The following is a 15,191-nucleotide window of genomic DNA, read 5'->3' as shown; positions in this document are numbered from 1 at the left end:
AAATGGTGGGTCGATATATTCAAAGTGCTAAAAGATTTTTTTTAAACTATTGTCAATCAAGAATCGTGTATCTGGTAAAATTATCTTTCAAAAATGAGAGTGAAACAAATATATTTCCAGACAATAAAAATCAATGAAGTTTGTAACCGCTAGACCTGCCCCTGCAAGAAATGCTAAAGTGCTGAAATAAAAGGACACTTGAGAGTAATTGAGAGCCATATAAAAAGGTAAAAATCTCAGTAAAAGTAAATACATGGGAAATTATAAAAGCTAGTATTATTGTAACAATGATGTGTAACTCCACTTTTTGTTTTCTACAAGATTCAAGAGAATAATATATTAGAAAAGTGTTTAAGAGGTCAATGCATTAGAAAATCATTATTTTTTGGAAACACAATGTATAAAAATGTAATTTTATGATGTCAGCAACTGAAAGGTGTGGAGATGGATCTGTTAAAGAAGCTGAGCTTTTGTATGTTATTGAATTTGTGTATTATTGAAGCTGGTAAAAATTTAAATCAGCTGGTATAAATATTAAAAGTTTAGAATATTAGAGGTAATTCCCATGGTAACCACAAAGAATATAGCTAAAGAATATACATGAAAAAGTTAAACGGGAAAGGAATGTAAATGTCTCAGTAGGAAAAAAAAAAAAAAAACACCAAAAAAGTACTGCAGGAAATAATAGGATTTTTAAAAACTATAAGGCATATAGAAATAATAAAGTAGCAGAAATAAGCCCATTCTTACTTTAAATGTAAATGATTAACTCTCCAATCAAAAAAATAGATACTGATAGAATGGAAGAAAAAAACAAAAAAAGATTCAATTTTTATGAAACAAAAGTGGTTTGCTGCTTGATGCACTAAAAACCAACACTATGACACCAGGTTTTTGAGAAAAGAAAAGTTTTTTATTGCCAGGTTGACTCATAAGGAGACAGGAGTTGAGCTCGTCTTCCTCCCTGTGCTGACTTTAAGGCAGCAATCTCATTAGAAAAGGTTTAGGGTGTTAATTCTGAAATTAGCAGGTGATTGATGAAAGGAAAGAGGAGGTCTGGAAAGTCCTTTGGTATGTGCAGTTCTCTCTTCGTACTACCTCATGCATTGCATATGCAAATTCAGGGGGAGTTGGTATAAAACATGCAGTGGAAATTAAAGCTGTGGTGACATCAGCAAGCTCATTATGTGCAAACTCTAGTTGGCCACTGATATGGTTTGGCTGTGTCCCTACCCAAATCTCATCTCGAATTGTAGCTCCCATAATTCCCACATGTTGCGGGAGGGACCGGGTGGGAGATAATTGAATTGTGGGGGCAGTTCCCCCATACTGTTCTTGTGGTAGTGAATAAGTCTCATGAGATCTGATGGTTTTATAATGGAGAAACCACTTTTGCTTGCTTGTGCCTTTCGCCTTCCACCATGATTGTGATGCCGCCCCAGCCATGTGGAACTGTGAGACTGAGACTGTGAGTCCATCAAACCTCTTTTTCTTTATAAATTACCCCATCTCAAGTATGTTTTTATGAGCAGCGTGAAAATGGACTAATACAGCCATCTTGGTTCCAACTGACTTCAGCAAGTTTTTTTCTTTATCTTACATTGGAGAGAGTTTCAGCATTTCATCAAGTTGTTTATTTTCTTATCTGCTATCCTGAAAACTCAGTAATTTCTATTAATTACTAGTTTCTTACTTTCAGGGCACAGTTTTAGTAAGTTGTTTCTTTTCTTATATGCTATGCAGTAAGCCCAAGATTTTATTAATTTTTTTAACCCCTTGAGGCATGGTTCACAACTATATACTTTCCTACAAGGAACTCACTTTAGATCTAAAGAGAGAAATAGATTAAAAGTGAAAGGATAGAAAAGTAATCAGAAGAAGGCAGGAGTGGCTCCACTAACATCGGAAAAATAGACATTAAATTTTTAAAAATAACAAAAAAAGAGGACATATCAATAAAATTTTAATACCGCAAGAAGATAAAACAATTATAAACATTCACACACTTAATCACGGACCATTAAAATATATGAAGCAAAAATTGACAAATGAGGGAGGACTCCTGGGACATCTCACATATGTTCAGAATATGGAATTTAATCACATAGTTTTGGTATAAAACCACTCATCTTCTGTACATTATGTCTCCAAGTCTAGAAACCCTCAGCTTTACACTTTCTGGGAAGTAAATCTCAAATCTTCTATGGTGTGGGAGAAGTATCCAGCATCAAGGAGTGGAGGAAGGATCCATACAGAAATAGCATATTTATAAAGATTGTTCTTGAAAATTATGAGGATCATAAATCACAAAACAAATGCAACCTGAATAAGCTGTAAGTTTATTTCTTTCAAAAAACTGAAGTATTAAGGAAAAAGGGTGGAGATTATACAATGCCTCTATATTCATCAACCTGCCCCCTCTAGTATGTTAGTTACTTCACATCCTTCAACAGGGGGATACTATCTGGTGATTAATTGCAAATGTCACTCTGATATTTGCCAGCTCATCCTTACAAAGAGGTAGAATTTACATATACTTCTCCATATTTTGAATCTAGCGTAGCCTTGTGAATTACATTGATTTCTTATAATGTGGTAACATTAATGTTTCCTCTTTTTATATTTGCAGATTTGATTTTCTGAAATTTTATTAAGAATTGTTGTATCTATATTCATGAGAGATGGATATGTTTTCAAAGTAATGTTGGCCTCATGATGAGTTTAGATATATTATTTCTAATATATCTCTGGGAGTGTTATATATTATTTCTAATATAACTCTGGGAGAGTTAGAGTATAACTGGGTTCTTCTAAAAATACACCACTTAATAGATTCAAAACATTAAATATTTAGTAATAAATCTGACTAATGTGTAAGCTTTGTACAGTTAAAAAAAAAAAGTCAGCAAAATAAAAAGACAAGCCACAGGCTGAAAGGAAATTTTTGCAAAGTCATATCTGATAAAGGACTGCTACCAAAATATACAAACTCTTAAAACTCAACAATATGAAAGCAAATAACTCAATATTAAAAATAGGCCACATAGCTAAACAGACACATAAAAAATAGCCAAATGTCAAATAAGCATATGAAAAGATGCTCTGCATCAAATGTCATCAGGGCAATGCAAACTAAAATAACATGATATTACTACACGTCTATTAGAATGGCCAAAATCCAGAGCATTGGCAATGCAAAATACTGGTGAGGATATAGGGCAACAAGCATGTTCATTTATCTTTTATGGAAATGCAAAATGGCATGGCCACTTTGAAAGACAGGTTGCCTTGTCTTACAAAACTAAATTTACTATTACAATATGACCCAGCCATTACACTGTGTGGTATTCACCCAAAAGAGTTGAAAACTTATATCCACACAAAAACCTATGCCCTGATATCTGTAACACCTTTTTCATAATTACCAAAACAGAAGAAATCAAGATGCTCTTCAGTAGGTGAATGGATAAAGTGTAGCACATTTAGACAATAGAATATTATTCAACACTATACCCCAGATTGAGTTTTCTTTCCTAGGGCTTTGACTCAAAGCTTGGAATTGAGTTTGGGACAAAAGAATTGCTTCGGCGGGTTGTGTGGACACTTTACAAGCCAAATGCTAAGGTGAAGCTGTGGAACTGAGTCCTCCTCCAACAAGGGAGAGAAAAGGGTGTCTTGTGAACTGGGTCCTGGCCTAGTATAATGTCTTCTCAAAGGAAAAAAAGCCTCTGGCATAGAGAAGCTCCTTCCACTTGCAGGAGCGTGTTATTAGGTTGGTGCAAAAGCATTCATGGTCCCCATCATGATAAGTAATGTCAAATAACACAACTACTTTCGCACCAACCCACCAACTCCTGACTTGGTGGAGAAAAGAAAAAATACAGCTTAAAGTGCAGGGATGTGTTAAGTGCTGATGGGGTGAAGAAAAGAAAATAAAACATCTTAAGTACAGAGATGGAAAGACGCCTGGGGGAAGAATTTCCTATTCTTATGCAAATGTGTTCCTCCAACAGGCAGAGAAATTTTACTTGCTGTTGGACTGGAGAGAAACTTTTCAATGCTGCTGGGAATGCTGGCCAGCCTGCTGTGTGGAGCCCTTGGGCCAGGTGCCCCAGCCCCAGCTGTGAGGGGAGGTGGGCAGGGAGTCACCACTCACCTATCTGTCTTGCATGTATGCCTGTGACCATTGGGGTGGGGTTGGAACACCCCCAATATTGTAAAAGAAAAGATAGGTGCAATTACAATCCCCCCCAAAAGAAGGAAAATGCCATAGAAAAGACTGGGTTGGACTGAGGTTGACATTCCCAATCCCCAAGGCAACGGAAGTGGAGTGTCACAGTTTTCTCTACCTTCGGAAGATATCTGAGGGCAAGAAAAAGCTGAGAAACAAAAGGGAAAGAGGTTTTGTGGGGGATTCTGCATTTGATCCGCCCTCCTCATGTCCCCATACAGGCCACCAAAATGATGTGGAATATTTTGCCCCTTAGTTTAGCTAAAATCCACGTTCTTGCCTCACAACCAGGAAAAATTAGGCACATGGACACTTTGAAGGGTGAGGAGGGCAGATTTATTAGGCAAAAAGAAAACCCTCAGCCAAGAAAAAGGGGGTCCTGCCAACAGGCTAACACCTCATTGAATACCAGGCCACCACACTCAAGCTGAAGAGGCCAGCCCCCTCCTCACTACATAAGGCACGAATTCCCAGTGGCTCCACCCATTCTCCCAGTGCCCAGGCAGGCCCTCAGTTTATGGCAGGCATGCCCAGACAAGACCCTGGGCAGGTTACCTCATCTGCACAAAAGCATCTGATATAAACACTTATGGGGTGTGTCAGAGATTCAAGGAAGATAAGGGGACCCTCTTTTTGGTAGATCTTTTTGGTAGAAATTTAAAAATTTATCCAAAATATTACATACATATGCAAACAACCAAGATAGCCAAAATGATTTCAAAAAGAACAAAATTGAAGGCATCAAACCTCTTGATTTTAAGAGAACTTAAAAAGCTACAATAATTAAGATAGTGTGAAATTTACATCAAGAGACACAAATAGACCAAAGGAAAAGACAGTCCACTAAAATTTTTTAGTAAAAAAAAAAAAAAAAAGATAACCTTTCAACCAATAGTGCTGAATCAATTGAATACCCATTTGCAAAAAAAACAGAAAGGTATTCATACTTTCACTACATAAAACATAGCAAGAGTAGCAAGAGTAGCCTTTACTCCAGTTCCCAACAAGTTCCTCCTCTCCATCTGAGACCACCTCAGCCTAGATTTCATCATCCATATCATTATCGGCATTTTGGTAAAAGCCATTCAACAAGTCTCTAGGAAACTCCAAATTTTCAACATTTTCCTGTCGTCTTCTGACCCCTCCAAATTGTTCCAAACTCTGCCTGTTACACAGTTCCAAAGTCACTTTCACATTTTTGGATGTCTTTATAGCAGTGCCCTACTTCTGGTACCAACTTACAGTATTAGTCGTGCTCACACTGTTAATAAAGACATACCTGAGGCTGGGTAATTTATAAAGGATAGAGGTTTAATGGACTCACAGTTCCACATGGCTGGGGAGGCCTCACAATCATGGTGGAAGGCAAAGAGGAGCAAGTCATGTCTTACATGGATGGTGGCAGGCAGAGAGACAGAGCTTGTACAGGGGAGCTCTTCTTTGTAAAACCATCAGATCTCATGAGACTTATTCACTATCAGGAGAACAGCACAGGAAAGACCCTCCCCCATGATTCAATTACCTTCCATTGGGTCCCTACCATGACATGTGGAAATTGTGGGAGCTACAATTCAAGATGAGATTTGGGTGGGGACACACCCAAATCAGAAACAAAAGAAAATGTTTACGACCTTGAGTTAGACAAGGATTTCTTAGATAACTCACCATAGAACAATCAATAAATAAAAACATGATAAATTGAACTTCATTAAAATTAAGAACTTATCTTTGAAATATTTTGCTATGATAAGCAAAAAACAACATATTCAGATAAAATACTTGCAAATCACAAACCTTATTAAAAACATCATTTAGAATTTTTAAATCTCAACAAATAGAAAATGAACAAGACAATGAAATTTGACATAAACAATTTGAACATACATGTCATAAAAGTGAATATATAATTTTCAATATACACATATATTCAATATCAAAGTTAAGGAAATGCAAATTAATTAGAATTGCATTGCTTTATTCTCAAATATTAATGAAGTACTAACTGAAGAAACATCCATAAAAAAATCTACAAACCAAAAAAAAAAAAAAAAAACCTCTGGAAGAAACTAATAATAGCAAAAATGAGCCAAGTAGGAAGAAAAATAACTAAACAAATATCAAAAGTAAAAATGGTTACAAGAGCTAAAAGGAAAACCAAATTCAAACAAAAAAGTAGAAGCAAAAATATTAATAATAGGTAAGATTCTGGGAAAATCATAAAGCATACACAGAAGGATACTACATTACAGTTTTAATATATTTGGCTTTCTAATGTGCAGAAAAAATAATTATTCTTGTTTCATGTTACACTATCATCTTTGGACCACATATGAACATTAACCATAACTGATATCTAACCCTGTGGTTCCCTCTCTTTCCATACACCTATATCCTCCCAACCAAGATAACATTCTGATTCCCATGTGAATCATTCAGTTGTTATAATTTAATATAGTTTGCATATGTATACATTGCTAATTGTTTTTATTTTAGATATGTTTATCTTATTTGTATCACATACAGAATTTCATACAATATATTTATGTATTTCCTCCTCAATACGAAGAGCTTAATTACCCATACTCTAAGTGTGAGCTACACTTAGTAGTTTGCTTGTAAAGAGGATGGTATAGAAATGGAAAGAACGCAATGCTACAGAAGAGAAACCTGATAAACACTACCTCAGCCGGTAATCAAGGCTAACATCATTAAGGATAAGTTATATTTGATAGTGTGTATCCTTGATATGATGTGTTGATAATGACATTTCACCTCAGTAGTCATCCAAAAAGTCATAACCATAGTCTAACCATGAGAAACCATCAGATAAAGCCCAACAGAGCGGCATTCTGTAATACCTGACCATTACTCCTCAAAACTGTCAAGGTCATTAAAAACAAAGACATCTGAGAAACTGTCACAGTCCAGTGGAGGCTAAGACACATGACAATGAAATGCAACGTGATATCCTGGAAGAGTTCCTGGGGCAGAAAAAGAACTTTAAGGAAAAAACTATGAAATTCGAATAAAGTATGGACTTCAGTGTTTTTTAGAAGCATTCTTATGTGATCTTTGGGGACTTACTTTTTCTCGTTAATATGTTATTGCTTAGATTCAATTGCTTGGGGTGTATCTGTTACTTGTCTCATAATATTCTATTGTGTAAATACACCATTTTTTAATCAACGAACAATCCCATTGATAAGCATTTGATTTATTTCTGGAATTTTTATTTTGTTCACTATGCTTTTATAGACATTCTTATATATATATCTTCTCCAGTATATGTGTAAGATAGTCTCTCGGATATCTGCTCAGGAGAGGAATTTCTGGGTCATAAGACATATATGTCCCACTACAGGAGATAATGACAAACATGTTCTCTAATTATTTTCATTTATTTACAAATGCAATGTGAAATGAAGTCTGTAGACCACCTGTAGATACAATCTTATTTTTTCATTATCACCCCAATGACAATGAGAAATTATGAAAAAAATTTTCATAATTTGTACATTTTTTTCTAGTCATCATTATATAATGCTAATACCATAGATCACTGTATAACTGTTCATCTATTATATGTAGAATTTTTATATTTATTTGTATGTATAAATTTTAAAAGATATGATTTCTAAGAAATTATAAAGAGTAAGATTTTTCTACCACATACAAGAAGCAATTTTTCACCCTTACAAGCAATAGTGCCCCTGTTAAGAATGTGTGCTATAGACCATATACTCTCCAACACTGGCATCATCAGACTTTTTTATTTATTTCAAATTGAATGGGTGTAAAATGGAATTTTATTACAATCTTAATTTCCATTTCTTTTATTAAAAACAACCCAATAAATTTTATTGTTTGCTCTTCTGTAAAATGTGTGTTAATCAATTTTACCCATTTCATATAATTGGTTAGACATTATTATAGATCTGTAGGCACTTAGTATATAATCTTGTTTGATTCTTTTGGCTTGTATTTTGTACTTTTACTTTTTACAAAACATCCTTCTGGAGGAAACAATACTTAATTCTACTGTATTACATATCTTATCTTTTAAAATTTATGCATACAAATAAATATAAAAATTCTACATATAATAGGTGAACAGTTATACAGTGATCTATGGTATTAACATTATATAATGATGACTAGAAAAAAATGTACAAATTATGAAAATTTTTTTCATAATTTCTCATTGTCATTGGGGTGATAATGAAAAAATAAGATTGTATCTACAGGTGGTCTACAGACTTCATTTCACATTGCATTTGTAAATAAATGAAAATAATTAGAGAACATGTTTGTCATTATCTCCTGTAGTGGGACATATATGTCTTATGACCCAGAAGTTCCTCTCCTGAGCAGATATCCGAGAGACTATCTTACACATATACTGGAGAAGATATATATAAGAATGTCTATAAAAGCATAGTGAACAAAATAAAAATTCCAGAAATAATGGATATTATTCCAGAAATAATGTATTACATGTACCTATCTTTTCTTGCACGGTTGATGCACTTTGTAATTTTTCAACAATAAAAGTATTGCATGATATAGGCCGGGTGCGGTGGCTCATGCCTGTAATCTCAACACTTTGAGAGGACTAGGCCAGCAGGTCACTTGAGGTCAGGAGTTCAAGACAAGCCTGGCCCACATAGTGAAACCCCACCTCTACTAAAAATACAAAAATTAACCGGGCGTGGTGGCACGTGCCTGTAATTCCAGCTACTCGGGAGGCTGAGGCAGGAGAATTGCTTGAACCTGGGAGACGGAGGCTGCAGTGAGCCAAGATCATGCATTGTACTCCAGCCTAGGGAACAGAACAAAATTCCGTTTCCAAAAAAAAAAAAAAATTATTGCATGATATAAAGAATTTTATAATTTTCCACATAGAGGTCTTATACATCTTTTATTAAGTTATCCCTAAAAAGTTGATAATCTCTGATACACATGTAAATGGTATAATCTTTTAAATTAAACATCGTACTTGTTTACTGCTATTGTGTAAACATATGCAATTGATTTTTGTACATTAACCAAAACATCTTTATAAACTCTTCTTTATCTTTTTTACTAGTTTTTATTTTAGTTTCAGGGGTATATGTGCAGGTTTGTTATATAGATAAATTACACATCACGGGGGTTTGGTGTACGGGTTATCTAGTCGCCCAGGTAATAAGCATGGTACCCAATAGGTAGTTTTGCAATCCTAACCCTCCTCCCCACTTCACCCTCAAGTAGCCCTGTTGTCTATTGTTCCTTCTTTGTGTCCATGTGTACTCAACGTATAAACTCTTCTTTAAATTATCATGTAAATGACAGTTTAATCTCACATTTGATCCCTTATACTTTTAATTTTTATTATCGTATTGCACTGGCTAGACTTCTAATAAAATGTTGAATTGCATCAAAAATAATAGACATCCTAATTTTTTTTTTTTTTTTTTTGAGACGGAGTCTCAGTCACCCAGGCTGGAGTGCAGTGGTGCAATCTCGGCTCACTGCAAGCTCTGCCTCCCGGGTTCACACCATTCTCCTGCCTCAGCCTCCCAAGTAGCTAGGACTACAGGTGCCCACCACCACGCCCAGCTAATTTTTTTTGTATTTTTAGTAGAGGCGGGGTTTCACCATGTTAGCCAGGATGGTCTCGATCTCCTGACCTCGTGATCCACCCATCTCGGCCTCCCAAAGTGCTGGGATTACAGGGCGTGAGCCACCAAGCCCGGCCGTCTTTTTCCTAATTTTAAAGAAAATGCTTCTATTATTTTCCCATTTTAAATATGTGTTTATTCTGTTTGTATACACCTACTTTATTAGGTTAATGAAGCTTAGTTATTTTCTAAGGTTACTAAGTTTTTTGATAATGTTAAAATTTGTCAAATGCTCTTTCTACAGCTTCTAAGAAAATAATTTTTAAAAATCTTTAGTTAATAAAATGAATGTGACTCTGCATTTTTAATATTCAACCATTAATGTCTATCTGGTATAACAACTTACCCATAGTGATCAACTTTTATTATATCTAATACATTGTAAGTTTCAATTTGATAATATGTAAGTGAATAGGCATCCTTTGCTTAAATTCATGGAATATTTACAAACCATAATATCTTGTCAAGCAAGCATTATAACTGTAAATCTCACCAAATAGGTTTTTTGAGTTTAAATTCTCTAAACTTAAGATAATAAAATGAAAAATCAACAATAAAAAGTTATTGTCTAAATAAAACAACTGTATTGAAATAAGAAACCTTAACTAAATAATCCATAGGTGAAAATGAACATTAAAATTAACAAAATGTTATATATACAATAATAAAAATTAAAATAAATTACATTGAAAACTATTCAAAACTTTTAAACATAATTCATTAAATTAAAACCTGTAAATAAGATACTAAGCATTTAACATTTAAATGCAGAAAAAAGATGGCTAATAAAACAAAAACTCTTCAAAACATAAAATAATTACATGAATGTACAGATACATATGCAGATATATTAACTTTAATGTTTGTATTAATATAATTATGATGTTATATGTTGCAATTTTGAATATATTTAAGCAAAACAAAATAAAAACACAAACTTATGTAATGACTAGATATTACATCATCAACGACTTTGAAAATAATGATATAGAACTCATAATTCTAATGGTATAAAGTCAAACCATTGGCAAATTTAATTAAGGGACAAAAATAAAATTCTCAGGATTAAAAATAAAAAGTATATATAACCACAGACATAGAAAGGATTAAATTATTAGGAAATAAAATTTAGGATATTAATATTTCCTTTTATTATGTCAATTAAAATTTATGATTTGGTTATTTGGCTTTACTATGTTAATATTTTTATTATTAATCTCTAAGAAAATATTTTACACATGGTAATAATTGTTCAAATCTAGAATAAAATAAAAATTTTCAAATCAATATATAAATTATAAGTGATGCAAGAGCATAAATAAAACTTAATAGATCAATAAGCATAAATTATACTGATTATTTATCAAACATTTATTATTGACCCCCATGACAAGATAGTTTTACAGCAACTACATCACATTTATTTATTTATTTATTTATTTATTTTTCTTCTGGGTGAAATCAATATAGTTGGATGCTTTAGCAATATTACTGGGATAATATTTAGCCTTGCTCCTTTGTATAATTGTTTGGCAAAGCCAATAATTTACATTATATAATTTAGATTACCGTAGCATTTCTAATTCTCATTTGCAAAAATTGGACAATAGCCAACTTGATTATGATCTAGATTAAACAAATATGAAAAACATTCAGTAGTGTTTCTCCTTTTCCCTCTCAAATAGATAGATTAATATGTAGATATTCATACATATATAGATATGTTATTAACAACCTTAATGTGTATTTATGTATTAATTTGTGAATACTGTATTTCAGTTGCAGTTTTGAGTACAACTAGGCCAATGAAGCAAGAATAACAAACTATGGAATACCTAGACAGCACACTATAAAATAATTATGTTGAAATATGAAAAATCTGTATTGATTTTTAGTTCTTTTTTTGTTTGTTTGTTTGTTTGTTTTGAGACAGAGTCTTGCTCTGTCGCCAGGATGGAGTGCAGTGGCACAATCTCGGCTCACTGCAACCTCCACCTCGTGGGTTCAAGTGATTCTCCTGCCTCAGCCTCCTGAGTAGCTGGGACTACAGGCGCGTGCCACCATGCCCAGCTAATTTTTTGTATTTTTAGTAGAGACGGGGTTTCACGATGTTGGCCAGGATGGTCTCGATCTCCTGACCTTGTGATCCACCCGCCTCGGCCTCCCTAAGGGCTGGGATTACAGGCATGAGCCACCACACCTGGCCTTTAATTCATTTTTAAAAGGATCTGGTGATGGTCAAAACATGAAAATAAACTTTCATCTCCATACTTTCAGATGTCTTTCTTTGAAACTATTCTATAATAAATTACTGATAGTATTGCTCTTAGTTGCTTCTATAGTTTTATAGATGGCTAGAGGTCAATGAAAAGACATTTTTCTTATCAATATCCTTTTCAAAGCGTTTTGCACCTATTTCTTAGACTATAAATCAGATATTTAACATAGGGATGACAAGAGTGTAGAATACAGCTATAACCTTGCTCTTTGGTGAGGAGATGGCCCCAGGTTGGGCATACATGAAGAATACAGTTCCATAGAATAAACTCACCACAGTGACCTGAGAGCTGCAAGTGGAGAAAGTCTTACTTCTGCCGTGGGTTGAGGGAATCTTCAGGACAGTGGAGAGGATAGGCGCATAGGAAACCAGAATGACAGTTGTGGTGGTGATGATGAGAGCGGAGAGAATAAACAGTACTAACTCATTCACAACGATGTCAGTACATGAGATCTTGATCATGACTGGGACATCACAGAAAAAGTGCTCCAATCTGTTTTCTCCACAGAAATGCAAACTGAAGGTGAAACCTGTTTGTATCATGGAGTTGATGCATCCACAGATAGAGGAGCCAACCACCAAACAAACACAAGCTTGCTGAGACATACATACAGTATAGAAGAAAGGTGAAAAAAGCTGAGAAGCGATCATAGGCCATCACAGCCAGAAAAAACCTTCAGTCCCAAGAAAGAGAGCAAAGAAAAACAACTGTGTTCCACAACCATTGTAAGAAATTTTCTTTTCCTTGGACAATAAAGTAGTCAGTTTTGGGAGCAATGACTGTGGAGTAGCGGAGATCCAAATAGGACAAATTTCTGAGAAAGAAATACATAGGTGTGTGAAGTCTGGAGTCTATTTCAATGATAACTAACATGCTGAGATTTCTCAACACAGTGACCATGTAGATAAGCAAGAACAGGAAGAATAAGAGAATCTGTACTTCTGGTGATGTTCTGAATCCCAGCAGAACAAACTCTGTCACCTCTGAGTAATTCCTGTTCAGCTCGCTCTTCATAGCCAAGACCTATCTGAGAAAATGAGTGGATTATAACGAAACCTGGTCAACTTTTGGTCCCTGAAGTTGCCAACGGAAAAAAACAAACAAAAAAAACGCTGATACAAATTGGAGTTTTCTTGGCAGTGCATCTGATAGAATAGTTTTACATTGAGAAGCAACCGAAGTACAATCAAAATAGGTTATTTAGGTTTTTCCCATCTATTTAGTTTTAGTATTATGTGAGAAATTTGAATGGGCACGAGATATTTCCAGCAGTAAATTATCAGTAATTTTATGCCGTTTGTGAAGAGCTTTGGAGTCATCTGGGCTGCATCCAAATTTTACATCTTTCAGTATGAAAGAATCTAAGATAACCATCTACACTTTCGATACCTCAGAAGTCCTCCTCTGCCAAATGGGAGGCACCTGTGAAGATTACACAAAATTGAGTGTGAAAAGCAATATTTATAATGACGCAAACATCTTAAAAACATACATGTTAGTGAAATAAATAAATAAACAAACAAACACAAAGTTCCTTGTGCTCTAAGAATGGAAAACTGAGTGAAAACATAGGTCAATTCTTTTCCCCACTACAAGAAAATTAATGCAGTTAATTTGGTTCTTAAACCATTCTGTGACATAAAAGGCATTAGGAAACATGGGGTTACAGTTTAATGAGGTAGAATGAACCACTAGTCTTGAGAATGTCATTCAAAATAATAAATCAGACTCATATCCCCTACATTAACCACATATTGTTCAGCCTCCATGTCCTTCATTTACTATTAGTGTCTGAATGCTGGTGGCTCCCTTTTTTGGCACCCAAACTGCAGCATGGGTTTTCTTTTTACTGCCATAGACATATGAATTATTTTGTTTATATAGGAACACTATGGTTAAGTATAAGATTAACTTCCCCAACAAGAAATGTTTTTCCCTCTATATATTGTTAACAAAGCACAAGACAGTAATGCGAATAAGTTGGGGAGGGGGTGGAAATTCTGGATTGCATGGGTTCTGTTTTTTGTATTTTTCTAACTATTAATGCTTAATATTAAATACTAAAGAGGCACAGAGATAAAACATGAATAATTTTTAAGATATCTAAAACATTAAATTCAAGTGGAAAAAATAAATTTTATAATTCTATGGTTTTATTACTGCATTTAATTTCTGAATTAAGAAAAGAGAAGTTTTTTTCTGTCTAGAAACAATATATTTGAAGTTACATAGTTTTATTTAGAAATTTTCATAAAATTAAAAGTACAATATAGTCAGAAAAATGAAACTGATTTGGCTTCTGTTATGAGTTTTTTATGAAGTCAAAGTTTTATTAGTTAAAAGCATGGTGTTTTCCTTACACAAAAATTAATTCAAGATGGATTAAAGACTTACATGTTAGACCTAAAACCATAAAAACCCTAGAAGAAAACCTAGGCAATACCATTCAGGACATAGGCATGGGCAAGGACTTCATGTCTAAAACACCAAAAGCAATGGCAACAAAAGCCAAAATTGATGAATGGGATCTAATTAAACTGAAGAGCTTCTGCACAGCAAAAGAAACTACCATCAGAGTGAACAGGCAACCTACAGAATGGGAGAAAATTTTCACAACCTACTCATCTGACAAAGAGCTAACATCCAGAATCTACAATGAACTCAAACAAATTTACAAGAAAAAAACAAACAACCCCATCAAAAAGTGGGTGAAGGATATGAATAGACATTTCTCAAAAGAAGACATTTATGCAGCCAAAAACCACATGAAAAAATGCTCATCATCACTGGCCATCAGAGAAATGCAAATCAAAACCACAATGAGATACCATCTCACACCAGTTAGAATGGCGATCATTAAAAAGTCAGGAAACAACAGGTGCTGGAGAGGATGTGGAGAAATAGGAACACTTTTACACTGTTGGTGGGACTGTAAACTAGTTCAACCGTTGTGGAGGTCAGTGTGGCGATTCCTCAGGGATCTAGAACTAGAAATACCATTTGACCCAGCCATCCCATTAC

General features: G+C 34.3%; 1 pseudogene; it reads right to left on the bottom strand.

The window, feature by feature from the left end:
• Positions 1–12,287: 12,287 nt before the first annotated feature.
• The window catches only part of LOC134732828 (olfactory receptor 9S13-like), a 78,412-nt pseudogene continuing 75,508 nt past the window's right edge, over positions 12,288–15,191 (bottom strand).

The sequence above is a fragment of the Symphalangus syndactylus genome, chromosome 17, assembly GCF_028878055.3.
Source record: "Symphalangus syndactylus isolate Jambi chromosome 17, NHGRI_mSymSyn1-v2.1_pri, whole genome shotgun sequence".
NCBI lineage: Eukaryota > Metazoa > Chordata > Mammalia > Primates > Hylobatidae > Symphalangus > Symphalangus syndactylus.
The sequence above is the reverse complement of the archived record's forward strand: the minus strand, read 5'-3'. Positions and strand labels throughout refer to the sequence as shown.